Source organism: Pholcus phalangioides, unplaced genomic scaffold (assembly GCF_987345545.1).
Source record: "Pholcus phalangioides strain wild (caught in Gottingen) unplaced genomic scaffold, Ppha-v1.0 ptg000039l_1, whole genome shotgun sequence".
NCBI lineage: Eukaryota > Metazoa > Arthropoda > Arachnida > Araneae > Pholcidae > Pholcus > Pholcus phalangioides.
The window spans coordinates 26954672-26979524 of NW_028301625.1; the positions used below are offsets into that span (position 1 = coordinate 26954672).

Here is a 24853-nt window from a genome sequence, read left to right on the forward strand (position 1 = left end):
ATCTGATCAATTGTTTTAAAAATTTTAGTCGGGAGAGTCAATGAACTCGAACAATCCGATTAAAATTCAATTAAAGTTTAGATTAAAGTGTGTAAATTAACTTTATTTACTTGACGAAACCGATTATATGTCTTAAATGATGTTCTTCATAACGTTTTAGATAAGTGACCATATCTAAATATTCTTGAATCAATAATTTCATTAAATTTTGTGGGATTGGGCAATACAGTCCAACGACCACGAGAAGAACATTGCCTACTTTACGTCAAGTCACTTGGCCGATTCTATCATTTCCTTCTAGGTTAAAGCGACTGCGCATCGATAATAGCGCATTAGCAACGGCGCTTTGGTGTCATTAGCGCTATTTTGGCATCCTAGAAATTTCACTAATATTACCACGGCAGTGCACTCGAAAGTGTCAAACCGCAGTGCTTTTGTTACGTAAAAACCGGCTGTTCGACAGTGCCGTCTTGAGGAGAGGGGGTGACACAAAAATAAGATCTGGTTGAAATTTTCGAGAATTTACGTGGTAGGGCCTCAGAAAAATCACTTGGCCCGGGGGGGGGGGGGTATGATTCGCTTAAGACGGCCCTATTGCTCGAGCACTTACAGTATAAATTAATTATTTTAATTGCCCCCCCATGGAGAATTCTTATTCTTTTTTCCACACTAAATTCACTATAGAAATTAAACCTGCGAAAATGTCACATAATTTACAATTGTAATAAATAATGATTATTGAATTATTAATACTCCCTTTGTATTAAATTATTAAAGTAATTTAAGTATTAATTTATTTTACTTAATTATTTTAGTAATTCAATCATTAATTTAAAGTAATTTTACTCCTTTTGCTATTAAATTATCACTACTCCCTTAAAAATTTTTTCTGTATTTAGCTATTCAGAGTGTGAGTTCTATTCAGAACCGTCTCAACACCATGGGCACCCTAGGCAAAGTGATGCTATGGTAGTCCAGTCCCATACTTAGCCGGAAATAAACAGCCTACATATTTCCTACTTATTTTCAAAATTCATTGCACTATACAAAATATCATAAGGTGGGATCACTTATGGACATGAAACTCCCGGGCATGACCCCTCACAAGAGTGGGACTGACAGAGCTGCAGCCTGGGGCCTGATATGGTTTTCATCATTTTTTGTTTTTCACACTATAAATTTAATATAGAGCCTAGATTTTTCACAGAACACTGCTTGTGAAAAATCTAGCCGGGGGCCTGCGAAAAACCCCATACTAGGGAACCTGCTCCAAAATGTTGGCGGTGAGGCCCGGGTGGGTCCATGCTCTAAGACGGCCCTGGTTTTGGGTGATTTTGTTGGATTCTGTAAGTGTATAGTCACTAATATAAAATCATATATATATTATTTCTTCACACCTTAATTTTTCTTCTCAGCTCTCTGCAGCCCTTCAAACCACCTGTCATGGCCCCTTTCTAAATTTCCTTCCGTGGCCCCCTTGAAGTATCCCAGTACCACTAGGAGGCCATATGGCCCCCGGTTGAGAACCACTGTTGTAGAGCTTACGGATATCTTTGCGATGATCTTGAATTGTATTGCGCTGCAATTCGTTGAATTGTATCTCTTCTGTTGCTGCACACAATGATACTACTTTTGTTATGAATGTTTAGCGTTCAAAAATATTCGATCAATATTTGATTAATCAGTCGATTAATCAATTAAAACTTATTGATTAACCAATTAAAAATTTTAATCGATTCCCAGCCCTACTAAAAAGAGGGAGCTCTCCAAGAATATGGGGGGGGGGGTGCTATACTGACAATGAATGAATTAACGCCAGAACTTTGCCACTGGACTTATCCCGTTGCCGAAATCTCTTCCAGCCCAGCTTCGTCGCAGACTCAAGAGCTATACTGACGGGGTTCAGTGGTCCTACGTGTGTACAGTGGCCTTTAGATTAGGATTTCCAAGATCTTTTTCTATTTGCACGAGAAAAATATATTTTCTCATGCAATTTTTTTTTAATAAGTTCGATTCTCAAATCTTGAACCCTGTCAGTATAGCTCAAGATTTGAGAATCGAACTTATTAAAAAAAAATTGCATGAGAAAATTGATTTTTCTCGTGCAAGTAGAAAAAGATCTTTAAATACTAATCTAAAGGCCATTACACACGTAGGACCACTTCACGTCAGAGTGGTTTATACCAACCTCAAGATCCACCTCCTAAAATGCGGGTGTATTTATTGAAAAAAATATATAAGAGGTATCACAGAGTGGTACCACTCGGAATTAGTCTTTAATTCCTGAAACACTAAAGTTACGGGATAAGTCATGAGACATTTGCCTGTCCCGGGAGCTTGTATAAGTATAGGCATTGTTTCTCAAAATGAGCGTCGCGGTGAGCTGCCGATATTGGTGTATGCCTTTTCGGTGATTTGAAACTGCTCTTTATTAGACTATTCTGGGGAGTAGGGAGTCCCGGTTAGAAGTAGGCCAAGGAAGCTGCGGCTGAAAAAAAATTTGAGAACCACTGAACTAAGAGCAGGGGTGGTAATTGATTGATTTCACTTCTTTGAAACATGTAAAATTTTCGACACGCAAATAATCGTTGTCTCGCGGGAAAATCGAATCTTCAAAAATCAAATGAAAATGCAAATAGGAGATGATTCCAATTCTCAGTAGACACTACCTATTTGATTAGAAAAAATATTTTTGACAACAAGAAGCATTGAATATTTTTTTACAATTTTTATTTTTTTCTTCCTATTTCATGAATTTCATCTGAAACTGCGAATGCTAATCAAAACTGTTACATGAATTTCATCTTAGAATATGCGAAGCCAAGTTGGTTCTTGCTTCTGTTACCCTGATCTGGATTTAAAAAAATATTAAATTTAAATAACATGATATTGTAAGAGTGACAAATATCTTCTATGTAAATATACATTATATAGGCTATATTTGCAGGCATTTGAATAGAATTTTGGGGTGTGATTGTCATCCACCCAAAGATATTATTCCGGTGGTATAATTTATATTATTCACACTTCTAACTATACAATTATATACAAATACAAAGGCTACAACAGACAAAATGCCCAACGAGGTAGCCGAAAAAAAAAAATCCCCTCAAAAATATGGTTGTTGAATATATATCTAAACCATATCAAAAATACATCACCCCAAAAAAAAACAATAAAAATCCAATAAATATGATAAAATCTAAATATACTGCCCATAAAAAATCATGGTTGCCTCATCCAAGTATGGTTAGCTTCTCGATTTATCCCAATATTTTTATCGTATTTCTTTTTAAAAGTGTCAATCGTGTTAGAATTCACGACCCTCGGAGGAAAGCTATTCCATTTATTCACAACCCTCTTGTAGAAAAAACTCCCTGTGACACCACAACCTAGCAATCGATACTGGTGTTCCCTTGTCGAAGCAGTTTATTGACGGTGTATTAATAACTCGTGGTCCATTTTATCTATCCAGTTGAAAATTTTAAACACTTCGATCATATCCTCCCGACACCTGCGCTCTTCCAATGCATAAGAAGCTTATCAAATGTGGAGTTAAAACAATATTTTATGAAATTACCTATTCTAACACGAAATACTTTTTTCCGCTCATAGGACATGCGTGTAGCTTACATTTTCAAAAAATCAAGTCTTTCTTCATAGCTTAAGCCCCGTGTGCCATCAACAGCACGTGTGACTCTTCTTTGCACCTCTTCGACCAAGTCAATGTCCCTCTGTAAGTAGGCTATGGTCTCCAAAACCTAACGACATACTCTAATCCATGACGAACTAAGCCCTGGGAAAGTTCAAGGATCGCTTTGAAAGAACACGAAAAGACCCTTTTGAGAATGAAACAGAGTATTCTGTAAGCTCTTTCAACCACTGCTGAACAGTGTTCAGAAAACCTAATCCGCTCTTCAATCAGGATCCCCAAATCAGTGATTCTAGTTGCTATAATATAGGTTACATTAAAGTATAAGTACCAGGTTTTACAAAACAGTTACTGATGTTAAAAAACTGATGTTCAAAGCAGTTATTATGTTAATCCCATTTAACTCTTATTATTTTCAGAGGAGAAATTGTCCAGAAAAATCTTTTCTTCACCAATGATTTTATGAAACTGAATAGAATGTTAAAAAAACATTAACTCTCCCGCTTACAAACATGAGAAGTCTTGACAAGTTTTTGCTCAAGTCTAATTCTTGCCCTAGCAATGTTACGAAAAAAGCATTCAAGCAGAGTCAGAAATTAGCAATATATTGCGTAACATTTAAATAAATGTTTTTTAAAAGATTAACTGAAATAATATAAACGGAAAAAAACAAAACAAAACTTACCTTCAATGGTTAATCTTCATCTGCGAATATTGGGCCAGTTATGTGTTCCTCAGGGTGCTCAATGATGTAGTCATCGTCCCTGAAAAACCATAATGTTGTGCATTTAACTGCTATGCAAATCCTAAGTATTCTATGAATGTTCGAATATTCTGTTTGCATTGTAGCATGAAACGGGAATTTTTCGGGAAACTACAAACGGCTATCTTTCAACAGTTTCTAATCAATTATTTTATCCATGAAATAAAGAGGCATATTTGTATGTATACAGTAAGATGTGATTTAAAAACTCGTAATTTTTTTTATAATTTAAACCTATCGTAGAGAGATAGTGACAAATGTTTGAGGAAATTGTCTGTTTGCATTAAAAATGCTATTCGTGAGATACACGTGTGGAGGGGTTTTCTGTGAATGTTTTGAATACTGATACATAATTTAACCCTTACAGTGGCGATCCCGAGATGTCTCGTCTAACGTGATCTGCTTTATTTCGGCAATCCCGAAATATCTCTGGTTCTTAACTCTTTCTTATTTCGGCGTCCCCGAGCCCAGATACTGTTGTAAGTTTTCTTCTCCTGATAACACATTTTGTTTCCTTTCTCTCCCCCCGTTCTGTCAATCAATTGCGAGTGGGCGGAGTCAGCCGCCACTGGTGGAGAGTGTTTTTCAAAGATTTCACTAACAAGTAGAGGAAGATGTCGTCCCCAAAAAATAATGAAAACATTTAAGGACATTCATCTCACCAAGAAACACACGAACAGAAAAATTAGGAAATGCAATTATATTAAAGCCGAAAATTTATTAAAAATTATAATAGTTGACTACTCATCTCCTCTCGCGTTTGTAGGTGATATCTATTCAAAACTTTTTTTCAATTTCTTTTCCTTTCCTCCAGTCTCTCTCTCTCTCGATATATATATATATATATATATATATATATATATATATATGTATATATATATATATATATATATATATATATATATATATATATATATAAAACTGGTACAGGCATGCGTATGCAAATAAAGAGATATGGAACCAATCAGAGTACGGTGCTGCGGTCGGCAACGCCTATATAACACAACAAGTGTCTGGCATAATTGTTAGATCGGTTACTGCTGCTACAATGGCAGGTTATCAAGATTTAAGTGAGTTTGAACGTGGTGTTATAGTCGGCGCACGAGAGATGGGACATAGCATCTCCGTGGTAGCGATGAAATTTGGATTTTCACGTACGACCATTTCACGAGTGTACCGTGAATATCGGGAATCCGGTAAAAAATTAAATCTACGACATCGCTGCGGCCGGGAAAAGATCATGCAAGAACGGGACCAACGACGACTAACGAGAATCATTAAACGTGACAGACGTGCAACCCTTCCGCAAATTGCTGCAGATTTCAGTGCTGGGCCATCAACAAGTGTCAGCGTGCGAACCATTCAACGAAACATCATCGATATGGGCTTTCGGAGCCGAAGACCCACTCGTGTACCCTCGATGACTGCACGACACAAAGCTTTACCCCTCGCTGTTGAGGACTGGAAACACGTTGCCTGGTCTGACGAGTCTCGGTTCCAATTGCTTCGAGCTGATGGACGTGTACGGGTATGGAGACAACCTCATGAATCCATAGACCCTACATGTCAACAGGGGACTGTTCAAACTGGTGGAGGCTCTGTGATGGTATGGGGCGTGTGCAGTTGGCGTGATATGGGACCCCTGATACGTCTAGATACGATTCTGACAGGTGACAGGTACGTAAGCATCCTGTCTGATCACCTGCACCCATTCATGTCCATTGTGCATTCCGACGGACTTGGACAATTTCAGCAGGACAATGCGACACCCCACACGTCCAGAATTGCTACAAAGTGGCTCCAGGAACACTCTTCTGACTTTAGACACTTCCGCTGGCCACCTAAATCCCCAGACATGAACATTATTGAACATATCTGGGATGCCTTGCAACGTGCTGTTCAGAAGAGATCTCCACCCCCCCTCTTACTCCTACGGATTTATGGACAGTCCTGCAGGATTCATGGTGTCAATTACCTCCAGCACTACTTCAGACATTAGTCGAGTCCATGCCACGTCGTGTTGCGGCACTTCTGCGTGCTCGTGAGGGCCGTACACGATATTAGGCAGGTGAACCAGTTGTTTTGGCTCTTCAGTGTATCTACACGGTGGTCAAATGTCTCAACCTTTTGCGAGCATGTTTGCATACACTGCGAGTGGATTTCTGTGGACTACGTGCGAAACTCTGTCGGATGCGCTCCACATTTTCGTCTGACGTGCGGGGACGGCCAGAGGATTTCCCTTTACACAGACAACCCGTGTTTCGGAATTGTTTGTATCATCGCCTAATGCTCTTGAGCGGTAGGAAGTTCAATACCAGGGTATTGTCAACGAAAAGCACGATGAACATTTGTTACGGATTCACACTTCGCGAAGCTTAGAACACAAAACGATTTCTGTCGTATAGTCGCCATATTGACAAACACTGAAGTGGCCGCCGAAGAAAGAGCATTAGCGCTACCTGTCGGCAATTGCGGGAAACTCGAGATTTCCCTCTTTCTACCTATACGTTATTTGATCAAAACGGATTAAAAGCTGATTAGTTATTTTTTAAATTGGATGATTCTTTTTGAAACACCCTGTATTTTTGTGCGTGCTTAAATGAGTAGAATCAGTGGTAATTTTTTCAAAACTTTTTGAAGGCGTCACCTTGGGCAACAGCAACTATAACAGAGTGTGCTATAGCTGTGGTTGCCTTGAGACCCTTTCCTTGTAAGTCTGATAACAAGAGGGGAGAGAAAGGATTATTCGATTAAGTGTAGGCCTACAGCATATAAATAACATAAAACAGTTTTTTCCCTCTTCATTGTTTATTATTTTGTGTGGAGGAAGGAAGCATTTATCAGCTCACGCATTCGAAAAAAAAAAATCTTGAAAATAAGTGGCAATTTCTAAAAGGTTTCAAAATGATTTAGACTGTGGCAGTCATAATTCGGACCAGGAAAATTTTAAAAATTGCTTAAATGATTAAATTGTGAATGGTAAAGCTAAATGTGTCATAAAAGCTTTCCATCGAAAAGATGTGTATTAGAAACTAAGGAGAGATTGAGAAAGGCGAAAAAGAGGTAAATCATTGTACTTTAGATGCAATATATGTGACATTAAACATATTCCAGATATTGTCTTGGAACAGTTTCAACTTGCAAAAATCTTACCTTAGTGGCCGAAAATTCTCTACAGGACCAAGGAAGCTCTTGTTTTTGGTCTGTGGCATTTTACTGGAATTCACAGCTTTATCATCTGCTCTCACAGTTACGATGATTGCCCTCGCAGCTGTCGCATTTGTCCTTGCAGTTGTCGCCGCAGCTGTTGAATTTGCCCTCATTACATAATCTGCCCCCGCAGCTGTTGCATTTGCCCTCATTGCATAATCTGCCCTCGCAGCTGTTGCATTTGCCCTCATAACATAATCTGCCCTCGCAGCTGTTGCATTTGCCCTCATAACATAATCTGCCCTCGCATCTGTTGCATTTGCCCTCATAACATAATCTGCCCTCGCAGCTGTTGCATTTGCTGTCGCAGCTGCTCCATAATTACCTGCAACATAATATGCCCTCACATTTGTCGCATTTGCCCTCGCAGCTGTTGAATTTGCCCTCATTACATAACCTGCCCCCGCAGCTGTTGCATTTGCCCTCATTGCATAATCTGCCCTCGCAACTGTTGCATTTGCCCTCATAACATAATCTGCCCTCTTAGCTGCTCCATAATTACCTGCAACATAATATGCCCTCACATCTGTCGCATTTGCCCCCACAGCTGTTGCATAATTACCTGCAACATAATTTGCCCTTACAGCTGGTGAATTTGCCCCCATAGCTGTAGCATAATTACTTGCAACATATGTTCTCGTGACGGGTTTATTTGCCCTCATAGCTGTTGAATTACTTGTAACATCATCTGCCCTCACAGCCGGTGCATTTGCCTTCATAACTGTTGCACAATTGGCTGTAACATAATTTGCCCTCACAGCTGTTGCATTGGCCCTCCTAGACATTGCATAATTACCTGTAACATGATCTACCTTCACAGCTGGTACATTTGCCCTCACAGCTGGTGCATAATTACCTGTAACATAATCTGCCCTCACAGGTGGTGCATTTGCCGTCACAGCTGGTGCATAATCACCTGTAGCATAATATCCCCTCGCAGCTGATGTATAATTACCTGTAACATAATCTACCTTCACACCTGGTGCATTTTCCCTCATAGCTGTTGTAGAATTACCCGTAGCATAATATGCTCTCACAGCTGGTGCACTTGCTCTCATAGCTGTTACATTGGCCCTCCTAGCCGTTACATAATTTGTAACATAATCTGCCCCCGTGGCTCTTGCACTATTAGCTGTAACATAATCTGCTCTCGCAGCTCTTGCATTTGTCCTGGCAGCTCTTGCATTTCTCCTCGCAGCTGTTGCATCTGCCCTCGCAGGTGTTCCAGCTGCCTTCAATGTTATCACAGTTATCTTAATATCTCTTCTAAAACAATAAAAAAAAATTTATAATACACACAATGTCAGTAAAGACATACAGTACCATGTAATAATGAGAAAGGAATTGTATTCGGTTTTTTTATACATAAATTACATACTTATTTATATAAAGGCCTTATAATATACACTTTTCTCATGATTCTCACGAAATCGTAATTGTGAGCCATTCAGTTGGTAATGGATCATTTTATATTGATTGGTCTGGCACAAAAAGAACTAAATATATTAATTAAAAAAAACAACAAAGAAATAGACTACTGTAGGCCTATTCTATAATCCAGCGTTTCTCAACCTATGGTCAGTGGCGATGGTACAATTGGTCTGCAGGCAGACTTGATTATTTTAATTCTAACTAAATGAAAAATGTTTTTATTGATATCATTAATATTCTTGAGGGTTCAAATAAAAATTAGACCCTCATACTTGGGTAACCATACCTAATCGAAGAAAATGCTGGAAAAATCGCAATATTCAGTATGAAGTAAATTGCAACCAAAAAACGCAATTTATGAAAAATTTGCTAAAATTGCTGAAGAGTAGGGAAATATATTACAGCAGCAAATCGCAATAATGTATTTATGAAAAAAAAAACTATCATGATAACTGGGGACCACTTTCAAAGAAAGTCTTCCATTACAGGAAACTCATCTGAAATCCGGCAAAATACGAGACAATTACAATTAATCACTAAAAACGTTGCCATAAGTCAATTATTGCTGAAATCGCTGAAAATTATGAATCAGCAGAAAAGTGAAGAACTACTTAGCGGCTTAAGATTTCTGAACATTGTTCAGCGGTAGTCAAAAAAGCGAATAGAATGCTTTGTCTCAGTTTCAAAAAGCGTTCTCCTAAAGTCATTCTTCGACTTTTCCGAGTCTTGGTTCGTCCTGGACTGGAGTATGCTGTAAGGTTTTGTAGACCATATCTACAGAGGGACATTGACTTGGTTGAAGTGGTGGGTGCAGAGAAAAGCTACGCGTATCCTCATTGGCACACGGGGCTTGAGTTATGAAGAGAGACTTCATTTTTTGAATATGTTTACATTGGATGAACGCAGGTGTCGGGGAGACATGATCGAAGTGTTCAAAATTTTCAGAGGGATGGATAGGATGGACCATGAATTATTAGTACACCGTCAATTGACTGCTTTTACAAAGGGACACCAGTATCGATTGGTGAGGGACAATGAAAGGTTATGGTGTCGCAGGGAATTTTTCTCTAATAGGGTTGTTAATAAATGGAATAGCTTACCCCCGGAGGTAGTAAATTGTAACACAATTGACACGTTTAAAAAGAAATATGGTAAACATGTTGGGGTAAATCGAGAAGCTATCCATACTTAGAATAAGACAACCATAAGTATTCTTATGGGCATTGTATAATATTTCATCATGTATATATATTGTTTATAATTGCATTTTTAATTGGGTTGCTGTATTTTTGAAATATAGGACATCCATATTTATTATGGGCATCTTTATCTCAGCCACCTCGTTGGGCATTTTGCCTGTTGTGGCGTTGTATTTGTATTACTAGGACTCGCAATGAATTGAAATGTAGTTCAGGGAGAAAACGCAGAACATGGCAAAATATGTGAGATCTAAGCTGAGTATTTACATTTTTATAGTCGCATAATTATCAGTTTAATTTATATCTTGTGAAAGTTATCCTCATTCACCATTTCAAGTAAAGATTAGAAATTCGGATAAGCTTCGTTGAAAAAAACGGGACAATCGTATGAAATCGGAACGGACAAAAGCTAAGAACGTAAAATACGGGACGCATGGTCACGTCACTTATGTTGTAAGTTAGAGGTCCGTCGAATTGTAGATATTTTACTGATCCTGCGATTTTCAGAAAGGTTGAGAAACGCTGCTATAATCTATTTTGTGTCGTGCTCTAAGCGATCACAAATCCTTCTCCATTTTTACTTGAACTAATTTTTTCTTGAGAGAACTATTCTTCATGAACAGAGAAATCTTTTCGTGAGATTTGTGTGTGTGCGCGACTCGATATTTTCTTTTATCCATCCTCTGTTCAATCGTATCAGAAGCAGAACTTTACTCTTCAACTCTTGATGTAATTTAGAATATCAAAATGGATTTGACAACTCTCCACATCCGATATCTCTTGGCAACCCTAAAGTGTTCTTCGACACACCCTTGAGAGAAAATTACTGTCTCAATTGGTATTTTCAATGTAACGTCATTTTGAAGATGCCCCGTGGCACATTTATCCGGCCGATGTCATCATACCCTTAAGTGCAGCGGCATACTCAAGGGCGGCTCGAGAAAAAATCTGTACCCATGCGGGACAAATTTTTGGCACCCACGACCACGTTCTTTTGGGTGAAAAAGCTTTTTTCCGCTTTTTCAAAACTCGGATTTGGTGCCTCTCCTAGAGCGGCGTCTCTTGCAGCCGACCGTATGGATCGTAATTAGGGTGGCTAAATGTCCCGGTTTTTTAGCCGTGTTTCAAAATAGGCTGTCCCTGCTTTATGCTTGCGCAATGAAATAGAATTATTTTCAATATTTTTCTCATTTAACTTTAAGCTACGTTAAATATAATGCCACTAATTTATTATTTCACTGTTATATTTTTGCCATGTTAATATGTATATTTTATGTAACCAAAAGACGCCGAACTCATTTTGAACTACTGTAATCCCCCCCCCCCCACCGTTTACATGTGCAATATTGGGGTTTGAATGGGGGTGGTTTAGTGAATATGAAGCTGCTCGGCATTTTTTTTTCCATCCTAGAAAAAAAAAATTTACACCCACACGGATTTTTACGGTTTCGTGCCCCTTTCCCATAATCTTCTATGATTTTTCCCCTATTGCCGATTGAGGCCCTTCAGGCAGAAATTTTGAGGGCTTTGACACTGTGATTATAGATAATATTAAAGAAACCAGACGGCCCCCAGGTTTTGCTCCGATATGAGATATAAGTAGTTATCTCGTAAAGTTGGGATTGCCTTTTCTGGGGAAAAGCGTTTTCAGCGTTAATCTAATGATTTCAATCGGTTTTTATTTAATATATATAAGTTCTGCACTTGAGCATAAAGCACTGCTACACTAAAAATATTCGGAGTTTTTGGACCTAATTAATCAATTTTACATTGAGAGAGATTCCTGAGAGAAAAAAACTATTTCGGTTTCTGAACGATACGTTTTACGAACGAATTAGTAAGGCAGTACGGGCCAAAAAAAAATTTCCATAAAGCTCAATGGCCAACAAGTCATACTATTGTATCTTGATTTTCGCCGTAGCGTCTTAACGGGTGAACCCAACGGGGCCCAGGACTTCGAGGCAAATAGGAAGCCCTACATTATTGGAGAATTTAGCAACTAGAACAGCTTTATATGGAACTTTTATTAAAAATTCAACAACTTTATATGAAACGCGTTTGACTCCTTTACACATAAAAACGTTACATTTTGTGTTTTCTTGATAAGAAAAACGGAAATATTCTTCTATACGCTTCAATGCATTGAAATATTGAAATATATATTCTTAAAGGGAAAAAAAATTTCTGAAACCGTTTGAAACGGAACGAAGGGTAGTATTGATGGCTCGAAAGAATTTCGTGCGTATATCGTTCATTTGTCAGTGCGCGTTTTCCCACAACATTCAACGTAGCCTGAAGAAATGCTTAGTTGATTTTTTTTTTTTGGTGGGGGGGGGGGGGGGGGGGAATAAAAATATAAATTTCGTTCTTGTTGAAATTATCTAAAAAGCTTAGAGACCCTTATTTATTCAGGAATCAGAATTTTTTTTTGCTAACAACAACAAGCGCTACTGTACCAGGATATTAAGGAAACCAGGCATGGCCCCATTTTTGCTCCTATATGGAATATGAGCTCTCGTAAGGTTTTCCTCTTTTCTAGGGAAAAACATTTTTAGCGATCTTACTCTGAGCTTTTATTTATTCTGAGATCATTTTTTCATTAAATATGAATTTTCATTGATTCTTATATTATTTCCCCATTAAATGTGACATTTCATTAATTTGTGGATTATTTTTTCATTGGATATTAATTTCTTTAATTCGGAAATCAAATGTTTTCATTAAATATGGATTTTTATTCATTCTCAAATTATTTTCCCACTAAACATGAATTTTTCATTAAAGCTGAGAAATTATTTTTTCATATAATGGGAATTTTCATAAATCACAATTGCTCCTTTAAAAAATCAAATTGTCTCCTCCTTAAAAAATCAAATTGTCTCCTCCTTAAAAATCATATTGCCCCTTGTTGGGAATCACGGGTGTAGAAGTAGTGTGATAATATTTTTGTAATACATTGTTAGTTTGCAATGCCCACCAAATGAGTTTTAAAAATGTCCTGGGTATTAACAACGTTTTCCGGGATTTATCCAGGTTTCGCAAACCCGTCATCTGGCCACCCTAGTCGTGAGTGATTGCCAAAGAGCTAATGTCAAAGACACAAAATATAATCGCTTATAGCGGGTTATCTATGAATGAAAATCAGAACAAATTCACTATAACGACAATGGGAATTTTCGAAAAACGTTTTTTTTCCCCTTTTTTAAGAAATTATACTTAAAATGGACTGGGAAAGAGAGAGTGGCATTTTTTAAAAAAATCTGCCCACTCTACTCATTTATAAACGGGGCACGTCAGTACCTCCCCATAGACAAAACCATACGCTGTATTTTATCTCATGCTGTATCTCTAAAAACATTTTTTTATCTGTAGGTGTGTTGGTTGGGCCGGTGGGACACCACCTCAGGTTTTGACATTGTTAATCCCTTGAAAAATCCCTCCCCTCGCTCCCAATTCTTGTAATCTTCCAAAATTGGACACGGTAAACAGGTATCAATCATTTTCTCTGCCTCAAGTGTTATCGGGCATTTTTAGAGAGCAACGAATACTCCATTTGCAGAAACTGCTGCATTCCATATAGTACAAAATTTTGATGTACTATCAACATTGTTTATGCATAAGCAGCTAACTCTAGATCAGTGGTTCTCAACCTTTTCGAGCCCGCGGCCCGGTTTCATTCAGTATTGTGAGTCGAAGGCCCACTCAAATACATGACCAACGGGAAATTAATGAGGAAAAATGAAACGCTAATCACTCGCGGCCCGGTTTGAATGAGGTCAGGGCCCGGCGGTTGAGAAACACTGCTCTAGATGCATATTTGAGCAAAAGTAGTTCAAAATAAAAGGAAAAGAAAGGTAAATTTATCTAGTTTGTTTTTTTTCCCCTTTTGCATTTCTATAGTGCAAAAAACTAAAGTTCGTTTATAACGAGAAGTCCTTTATAACGGCAATTTTTTTTTCTGATTATGAACTGTCGTTATAATGGACTTTTACTGTATCCTGACATATCCTGAGAGATGATGACCGATCCCCCTATTATCAAAGTGAAGAATAGAAAAAAAATTTGTCGCACAGAGCAAGTAATCTATTTATTGTGAAATAATATTTAAATTTTTTGATTCCCATATAAAAAATGGCTGGGAAAGTTCAAATGATATACAAATTTTGAAATGTATCAATGTTTTCTAAACATTTTCTTCTCTGGTGTTTGTCTAAAAAGGCTTCATTTTTTTTCAGCCATTTCAAGAACACAATTTATCTTCCGAAATTCCGCATATCACATTAAGGAATAATTTATGGTTTCCACGAGACTAATCTCGCAAAGAAAAATAAACATTTACGTTCGCTGTTGGTGCAGATGCGAGAAATTATTTTGTTTTTTTTATTTCCGTTTCTTCTCTGAAGGAGATATATTTTTTCTTTAACCCTTTATTTACCACATCACGAAAAGTATAATAAGAAGAAACTGATGACTAAAGATTAAAAAAAAAAAATGATGATAATATATAATTATTATTTGGTAGGTCATTTTAGTTATAATCGAACACAAAAAAAAAAATATATATAATACTGTTTTTGAAACAGTAGGCTACATATCTAACCTGGGTACTTTTAAAGTAGGCCTACCGTCGGTAGATAAAGGATTAAAAGTGATAGAAGATAGGAACCACTGTTCAAGAAGTAAATTATATTGGTTCAGTTTCAGAAGGTAGAATATGTTTCTATAGGCCTACTCATTGAGCTGTACGCGGGTTTTGCATTCGCCTCACGCATTGGCGTACTCGGAATGGGGGGAAGGGGTTAAAACCATAGACTAAAGATATAAATCTCTGTGGTTAAAACCCTTCCCTTTACCCCCACCCCGAGAAAAAACCTTCGTACTCTCACGCATTAATATATAATGTGCTCCTTTTGAAAACTTATATCGCATTTTCTATTCTAAGATTTCTGATTGTGGATGCAGGAATTATATCGCGAGTTTTTATTCAGATATGAACAAATTGAAGGTTTTTCCCCCCAAATGTATCTCTATTTTAACACTAGGTTTACCGGGCGGGTTATTTTGACCCATTTCGAACTTCATGAGTGAAAAAATATCATAGAAACCGTTTAGATTTTTTTTTTCTGCCACTTGTACTGACTATTATTCAGTCAACGAGATGAGTACATATCGAAATTCGTCGTCTTAAAAGCCTTCTAATTTTGAAGTTCTCTATGTGGTATACCTATTTGTACCGATACGGGTCAATTTGACGCATTAGTAAAATAAGCATTAACGCCAGGAAATTGACTCTGTTTATGCGTTACGTATTTGTGTTGGAAGGCCCTGATGCAGAAAAGATATAAGCATCGGAGATTTCTTTTTCAATCAGATTTTCTTTTTCAATTGGCCGAAGAGCTTGCCGGCAAAGAAAAAGAAGACAAACAGAACATTGATCGTCCGTCGCCAAATACTCCAACGAGGAAAGGCTTGCCAAATCGTATATTGCAACAGAAACAAAACCAACACCACCTGTGCAGAATGTGAAAAGACTGTTTGCGGAAAATGTGTAAGCGAAATTAAGTACATCTGTAAGACATGCGCGGAATAAATATAATGCAATATAATGTCAAATATTATAAATTTCATTTACACATACATATATCTCATTGTTTCATTTATAATAGTTCGTTTTTTAAGTTGTTTTTAACACGTTCACTGCTAATGACGCCATGGTGGCGTCAATGACAATATTGACACTTGATATTCTATTAATTTTGGTACAATTTTGTGAAATTTATAAATTTTCTTATTTTTGACTTGTTGAAGACGATCTGCAGTTTTTAAGTACAAAAAATAATATATAAGCTAATATTCAACAACACATAAATCATCTTACTTGAGCTTTGGCAAGGCATGTTGCGTTGCTTTGTACATTTGCCTTAGGGGTTTCTTGATAATGTACTGCGTTCTCTTGGCAATGCAAAGGTTTTTCGTGATGTCGTAACACTTTCCATTAATAACGAATTCTTTCATCGCCTTTATAACTTTCATGTTTTTCAAATAGAACACCTCACCATTGGGTCTAATGCCTTTTATTGCAACCAAATACTTCCCCATAATCAACTTATTTCTCACTTTAAAATAAAAAACAATTTCAAATTTATTTGGTCCAAGTGTGCCACATAACGCTTAAAATATAGAAAATTTGTTTTGTTTTTTTTAATTAATTGTTTGGTAATGGAAATATTGATGCTTTCAAGCATTTAAAAAGAAAAAGATTTGTGCAGCTACACCTGATATAATATCCTAATAGATCTGTCACAACTTCTTATCTTATCTATCTACCAATAATCAGATTGTAGTGTAATTATTGATTAATAAGTGATTTACAAATGTGAATATAATTTAAAATAATATCAGTTATATAATTTATTTTTCAGTTCTATGACAAGATAAGTATCAAAGATTTGGAAGATGGAAGTATAGTAGCCTACATGATGAATATATATTCTCAGATGCTTAAAAACACATTTCTTCAGCAAGTTTTTACTCAAGGTAAAAGTTTTCTGTCAAAAAATCTTTTTATTACAAGTTTAGTGGTTGCATGGATTCTTTCTTGATTGATGAAATTAAAAACCTCACAAACCAAATTTGTATTTATTCATTCAATATTGGTTGGTTGAGGCTTATGTAAGCAAATGCTGAGGTGAAGTTTGATACAAGCCAATGTTTTACATTACAGATAAAATCAGAAATCATGGGGCTTTAAACAATATTGATTGGGAAGTTGTTCCAGTTAGTTATTGATTGAAGACAGAAGCTAAATTTGCGGCAGTCGGTATATGCAAAAATATAATTAAATTTTTGAGGATGATTATATATGTCTCTGAGAAAAATGAGTAGATTTTGAATAAAATATGAGAACGATCTATGTTAAGAAGGCCATGGAGGATTTTAAAAATCAAAGTTAATCAAGAGATCAGTCACAGATTGAGTGGTAAGAGGGTGAATATTGAATTGGTGCTTTAGTTCTGTAATAGAGACTGAGGAAGATCAGCAGTTTGAAGTGAAGGAGGTGGAATTATTTTGTATGCACTCTAGTTCATCAATATTGGTGAGTGTGTAAGTGTCCAAAATTTTTTTGGCATGCATAAGAAAGGACAGAAAAAATATTTTTGGAAGCAGGGGGGTATCAAAGGTCACAGGTAGAATGAAAGAAAGAAAATATAAAATGAATTGGTCAAAGAAAGAAAAAGGTTTTTGGAAGCATTTTTGAAAGATATGTTTGTGACAGAGTTCCAGGAGAGGTCAGCAGAAATTATTACGCTTGCATATTTATAATGGATAACCTCACAGTGACTACTGAAATAAGTTTCAGAGAAAATTTTTTTAAATAACATCAATAGAAACTGTTTTAAAGGCATTTAAGGATAATTGCCAGGATAAACATTGGTCTGAAATTGAGTTTAAATAATAAAAATAGATTCTTTGTCTATGGTTTATAGTTTTGTAAATGACGCAGTTATATGCAAAATGTCTGATAGAGCAATTAATGGGATCTGGGAGGTCATTTATGTGTAAATTAAATATGATGAAAGAACCGAACCTGATTCTTCAGACTTTATGGAGATTATTCCATATGAGTTAAACACTCATTTGGCCAATTAATTCTTTTCCCCCTTTTTTTTTAAGTTTGAAACTAATAAAATATATTTTCCTTGTTAAAATTTTTTATGAATACATTGAAACTCAATATTCACACACATCATGTTCTGAACTGTGTTTTTAAATCATCAACAAAAAACTATAATAATTAAAATAATTACTAATTATTTTTCAAAAACTGAAATAATTAGACTGAAATCGTCACAACAGCATATGCAATCATAACCAGATAACTGATTAAATATCGAAAAGATAGATCTATATTGAAGTGCTTTTATTTGAGCGAAGCATTTTCTATGTGCTTTTTAGCAAAGCATCTTCTGTGTTCACAAATTATTTTAATCCTGCAAAGAATTTACTTTCACCCAGGGCCGCAACTAGATGCTTGGTCAGCCGGGGCAAGCACGCATTTTGGCACCCCCCCCCCCATAATGTCAAAGTAGAGGTTAAAGAGTGAAATTTGTTCCCCCTCTAAGTCCGGCGCCCGGGGCACCAGATCCGTCTGCACCCCCTAGTTGCGGCCCTGCTTTCACCATGGCTGGCTCAATAATAATATTTAAAAAAATTATATCTGTCATATACATTCATTATTCAATATGTAAAACTTATAAATTTTGAATATTCTCATGTCAAATTTTGATTAGATTTTCTATTTGTAGGAGGAGTTAATCCAATTATTTTAAATATTAGTCAATTTTAATTATAGTATATAGCAATTATGCTGCTAGACCCTCACTGTCATCCTTTTTTTTTACAAAATAAAATCATTTACAAGAATTATGTAGGTTGACTTTTCTCCTATTAGTTGATTTCAAATTGATTGAATATTAAGTTATCAAATCTGAATTTTGTAGTTTTTAGAGTTGATTTTTTTAAAGTATTTTCATTATTGTTATTATTTAGATGATATTTTTCATTTTTTAGAGTTCAAGAATGATCTGTTTTCAGAGATATTTAACTGCCTAATGAATACATATATGTCAACCAACTTTGATTGCTTTTGTGATGAAAACATTTACATTTCCAATAGTTAATTGCTGCAACACATTTGTATACAGAGGAATATTAATAAAATTAATCATTGGGTGAGTAGAGAATTAATAATTTATTACATTCAAACAAATTTTATGCTGTACATGGATAGAAATAGCAATTTGATGGTTTTGAAATACATTTGTATTCTAAGACAAGTTCTTTTTACAAGGAATTCGCCAACTTCATTTCTAACAGAAATTGAAAGGATGAATTAAATAAAATAATATAATAAATATCATAATGTTTGATCTTCATAAAAAAGGATAAAAGACATGATTAAAATATAACACTCAAAATTTATAAATCCATTTGTCTGATTTTACTTTTGAATAACTAACTGTACATATACATGCGTATACACAATTATCTCTGTATGAGAAACTATCTAAATTTACCCATGTTTATTTAAAATTATTCAGATAATTTCATTTTCGCCACACTTCAGGCATATTTTGCATACTAGGGTTAATTTGACTGGGACTTATAATTAATATCCCATTCTACAATATTTTCCCTCTCATGTATCTCACTAAGAGGTTGGTGCATTTACCCTTATTGGGAAGGAACACCTGTGCAGCTTAAGAAGCTTATGATGCTGTTAAGATGAACTTGGTCTCCCTTTCAAAAATATTTTGTCATAGCCAGGAAAAGATCTTACGAAATTTTAATTTCATTCAATAATGCCAATTATCAAAATTGTCACTTTCTCTTTTCCAATTTGCAGCATAGATGGCAGCACCCGAACACACTACATTTACATAAATGCACAGTTAGATTACGAAGCTGGGCTGTATGAGATCTCGGCAATAAGTCCAGTGGCAAAGTTCTGGCATTCATTCAGTTAGGTTCTACGATAATTAATTCAGACACAATCCACTCTTCAGAGGTGAAATGGTAGTAGGTTGCTTCTATAACTCTCGCAAGGGCGTAGCCAGGGGGGGGACTTGGGGGTCTGGTCCCCCCCCCCCCGAAATGTGAGAAAATGACCGAAAAAAGGGGAAAAGATGGCCAAATCTATTGTTCTGTCACTTTGGTCCCCCCCCCCCCTGAAATGAAAGTGGTCCCCCACCGAACAAAATTTCTGGCTGCGCCCCTGAACCCTCGATTTATATTGACAAGATTGTGTTTACAAAGGAGGTTTGTTTCTCATTTATGAACCCACTTGAAACTTTTTTCCCTGGTAAGGATCGCAATGTGAGAAAATGACCAAAAAAAGGGAAAAAGATGACCAAATCTATTGTTCTATTGCTTTGGTCCCCGGAACAACAAAACTTCTGGTAACGGGCCTGGGTGGTGTGTTTGTTATGAAGGGCGCTTTAGGAAGACAATCTGACCAACACTATACAAATTATAGGAGCTGGAGCTTTTGGGCTCTGTAGGTGTAGACTGGGCTGGCTTGAATTGACATACACTCAACAGGAGTGTTGATGAGCCTGTGAATATCTCCCTGAATGAATCCCTAATTGAAAATCTTCTCTGACATGAGCATGGACTTTTGAGGCAATGAGTATATATTCATGGCAACCATAGGTGCAGGAACCTGAGAGCTGAAGCCCATTGAGCCCACTCCATTAATTTTGTGAGTCGAGCTGAGGGCCTCCCAAATAATTAATGAATATACAATGCAATGCACCCTTTCTCTTCCTGTGTACGCTCATGAGTCCTGTATGTAGCCTACAGGATGACAGACCCCCCCCCCCCTGCTGAACACATCATTTGACCAGGGGCTCATGATGGTCTTTAGACTGCCCTGTGTATAAAGATACCATCTATAGTAATTTTGTATGTAACAATATTGCTCTTTGATGCGGGAGATTTTTCATAGCAATAATGTGCATTAAAAAAATGGAATTCGATATATAGCAATAAGAATCCCTTATAACAATAATTGTCTCCAGTGCCATGAAATTCATTATATAGTGATTTCTCCTAGTACTCGTATTACAATTATTGCCTGTGATGTTTTGTTGTTATATGTGCAGAAGATATTTTGAAATTATTGATACCTCAACTAGTAGTCTATAGGTGGATAAGGGGTACGAAAGAGGCAATCCACCTGTCAATAAAAACTGTTGGCCACATACACTGGGTAGCAGAGGTGAACTATCACTCCCTATTTACTGTACACATCCTTTGTGACATAGGTGGATATGGAGGGTGCAATATCCTCTTTTTTAGTGAAAAGTATTTTTTTTTAGGTTAGAGGGCAGAGTGGTTGATTGCCTGTCTCTCTCTCTCACAAGCAGTATCTGCTTATGCTTTGTGATTTCTCCCCACTCCTATAGCCCCATAGGATACTGACCAGAGGGGGGGGGCCTCAAATTTCATCTTTTAACCTCTCCTTCAACATTACAAGTAGGCACCAAAATGCATGCTTGTCCTGGCTTACCAAGCATCTAGTTGCGGCTCTGCAACTAGGTAAGTATTTACAGGGTGTTTACATGGGCTGTAGCCCGGGGGACAAATTTAACAAATGCATGTTTAAGAAAATTGGACTAGAATGACAGCAAAACTATAAATCTGCCGATGGATATAATGAACAAAACTTGACCATAATCAATGATTTCAAAGAAAACTTTCTGGTCATTAAATACTTTTATGCTGCCAAGTAGAATCTCATTGTAAAATTGAAATTATTTTCTATGAAAAAATTTAATTTGTATTTTGAATAAGGAAAACTCAAAATTTTCAGTGATATATTTGTCTTATGTATGTGTAATTTGTAGAAATGTCATTCTCAAACAAAATATCTTGTCGAGATTAGTTTGAACCTGGTGCAGTCCGAATTTTATGTCTGTGCATGAAGAAATTACTTTTGAGTGAATTATGATTCAAGTCCAATGTTGATGGTCCAAAATGAATATAGAAGTACCAGACAGCTGTTTTGGGGCCTACAGTGGCTCCTTCTGTGAAAACTTGAACAAGATGGTAGACTACTTCAGTTTCTCGGAATAGTGAAAATTGGTTTGTTATAGTGTTGACCTCTTGTATATACAAAGGCTGGAAGAAGAAATTAAGGAATTATCACCATTAGGAAGAAAGTTTTCGAAGAGAAATAATGTTATTAAGAAATTGGATCTTCCTTCTCAGTAGTTACATTGAAGAAGGGGGCTACAATAAAGTCTCGAAACAGCTGTCTGGAAAATTTCTTATTTATTTTGACCTATTGATGTTGGATTTTTCTATGAGGTATAATATGTTTAGACTTAAATAAGGTTTGACTTGTGTATTCTTGTCTCAAATTTCAAATAAATCAATTTTAGGGAACTAGACATACATTCTATATACAGGAATTTTAAATCAGTTAATGTGGACTGAAGAGAAAACTTGAGATTACTCAACAAGGCTATAGCCTGGGACCTATGTTAGAAATTACCAATATATGCAGGTGCGAATCCAGGGTGACCAAATATATACCTTCATAGGATAGTCCCATATTTTACAAGACTGGGCAATTTTCCCCCATAGCATGATCGTTTCCTCTGAATCCAGGCTTGAATATGTATGGAATTGTGCATGGTCAACTCTATTGTGCTGTTAGTCTGATGCCCCTCCTTTTTACTGAAATACTAGTTATTCCCCCTCCAGAAGACCCATTTCTGGCTATGGTGGTGTTTCTTAGTGCTGGAAATATTTAATTTGTTTATGGGGAAACGTGAAATATATATTTATTTTGTTTATGGGGAAACGTTTCTTTTGTGTGTCATCATGATTCTTTGATATCATTTGCTTATAGTTATGTGGGTGTGCACTTCAAAACTGTTATTTTTCCACTGTCTAACCCAGCGGTTCCCAACTTTTTTTGACCCACCGAGCCTTCCTGGTATATAATTTCTATGGCGGAGCCCCATAGGCCTATTTTTCATTTATTCATCAAAGTTACTGACTTTTTTAATTGTTAAAAAATATTAATAATTTTTTTCAAATTTACTGGGTTTTTTCATTTTCCTTGAGTGGCTGCAGAGCCCCTGGGAGTTCATACGAAGCACCGGTTGAGAACCGCTGGTCTAAGCTTTTGAGACGGATTCATTTCTTTTCATCCATCAAAATGAAGATATTATTTCTGTATTATATGAATAGCATGTAAAGTGGATCCCATTTACAATGTTTTCCCTTTTAGTACGGTTTCTTTTCATAGTCCCAACTTTCACTAATATCCATTGAGATTTCCCATTTATAGTGTTTTCCCACTTACAACATTTTTTCATGCCGGTTTTTTGAAAAACGTTGATCCGCTGTATATATATATGCATGCTGCGAAACCTAAGATCATAGGCAGGTGCAGAGGGCAATCGCCCCCTTCCCTGTTCAGTGAAAAAATTGTATTATTGGCATAGGTTGGAGGACGGAGGTTGACATTGCCCCCCCCCCCCACTATATACACCCTCTGGGATCCCCCCCCCCATTTGAGGAGCCTGTATCCGCTTATTTCTAAGAAGGACACTGTATGATATTGAAACATTTCTTGACCCAAATCGAAAAATACTCTGTTCAATGATTTATGCAACTTAATAAAATATAATTCTATCTAAAACTGAATATTATTTCATTCTCTTGACGTTCCGTCTTGTGCAGGTTTCACTTTATATATTTTGTTCTATTCAAGGAACCAGTAAATGACTGTTTACATCTTATTAATTCAACAGTAGGCTACTTGAGTTATGTATTTGATAGTTTCAGATATTTCGAGACTGATTATACTGATAAGAAATTAAAGTTCTGCATACTTGTATTGAAATTTGATATTTTTCTTTAGGGTTACCTAATTATTTATATATATTCATATTAACATTCATTTTTTATCTTGAACCACTTTGCATTCACGTGAGTTCAGCCGTAAAACTTGGAATCTACAAAAACTCTCGCTCTTTATGTATTAACTCCTTTTATTTTATTACTTTAGAAAATGCTAGTTAAATGTGTTAATATATATCATTAATCGGCTTTATATCACAATAGAAATTCCAGAATGGACATTATACATGAATCGACAACTCTCTGCTATTTAGAGCTCCAGTCACGATAGCTCTCTCTATAGCTAATTTTTTATTCAACATATTTATAGGTAAAGCTTTTTTATCACATGCTTCTTTGGGCACAGTATTGGGCAAAAGAGGCCTCTGGTGACGTTGTATAAAAATTACCATTGGTTGTGTGCATAGGCGGTATGGGGAGGCGAAGGGGGCAATCGCTCCATTCAGTTTAAAAAAAATGTCTGCCCTCCCCTCCTGCCTATATCAATAATATATTTGCCACCCCGAGTTCATTATACACACCCTGTGTGATTCACCCACCCCCTTCCTGTTTGAGGAGGCTTATGGTTGTGTGAGACTTTTAGGGACTCTAAAACCTTTTTTGCTCAACCTGGGGAATGATACTGTTACTCAGTGCCATCCTAACAGGGCCCACCCGGGCACGTCCCAGAGGCCTCAACAGAAGAGGGGCATCAGAAAAATGAGAAGTAGTTGAATTTTTTGAAAATTTGCCAGGTAGGGTTCATAAAAATCGCTTGGCCTACGGGTCTATCTATGATGCTCTTAATACAGCCCTGCTGTTACTATGATTTTGTTTATAGGGTGTCTTCGCCTTAACTCAGACTTGCTTTCTCTGGATCTGGGCATTATTTAGCGTATGATATGATCTTATTTAGCATAATTCTAAACGCTAATGTGACTCAATTTCTTTTCAGATATCAACCTAGAAGTTAATTTTACACAAGATCTAGGTACAGTTTTTTCTAATAGGATTGTAAATGCATGGAATAGCTTATCTTCCGTTATAGTGAATTGTCCCACGACAGACATCTTCAAGGGGAAATATGATAACCTGGGTGGGAATAATCGAGAAGCTACCCGTACTTAAAATTTTAGTTGTGAGTTTTTTTCCTCATCTATTACTGTTTGGTTGCTGTATTTA

At 36.5% G+C, this 24853-nt stretch overlaps 1 protein-coding gene across 2 annotated transcripts in view; it reads left to right on the plus strand.

The window, feature by feature from the left end:
* LOC149065780 (uncharacterized) overlaps window positions 1-24853 on the plus strand; it is a 65487-nt gene that overhangs the window by 22895 nt on the left and 17739 nt on the right. The window contains exons 2-4 of one of the 2 annotated variants that reach the window (XM_089253643.1): window positions 15627-15803; window positions 16678-16792; window positions 18827-18987. The gene's annotated coding sequence lies outside the window, so the exon portion shown is untranslated. The remainder of the gene's footprint in view (window positions 1-15626; window positions 15804-16677; window positions 16793-18826; window positions 18988-24853) is intronic. The other variant, XM_089253644.1, reaches the window with a different exon arrangement.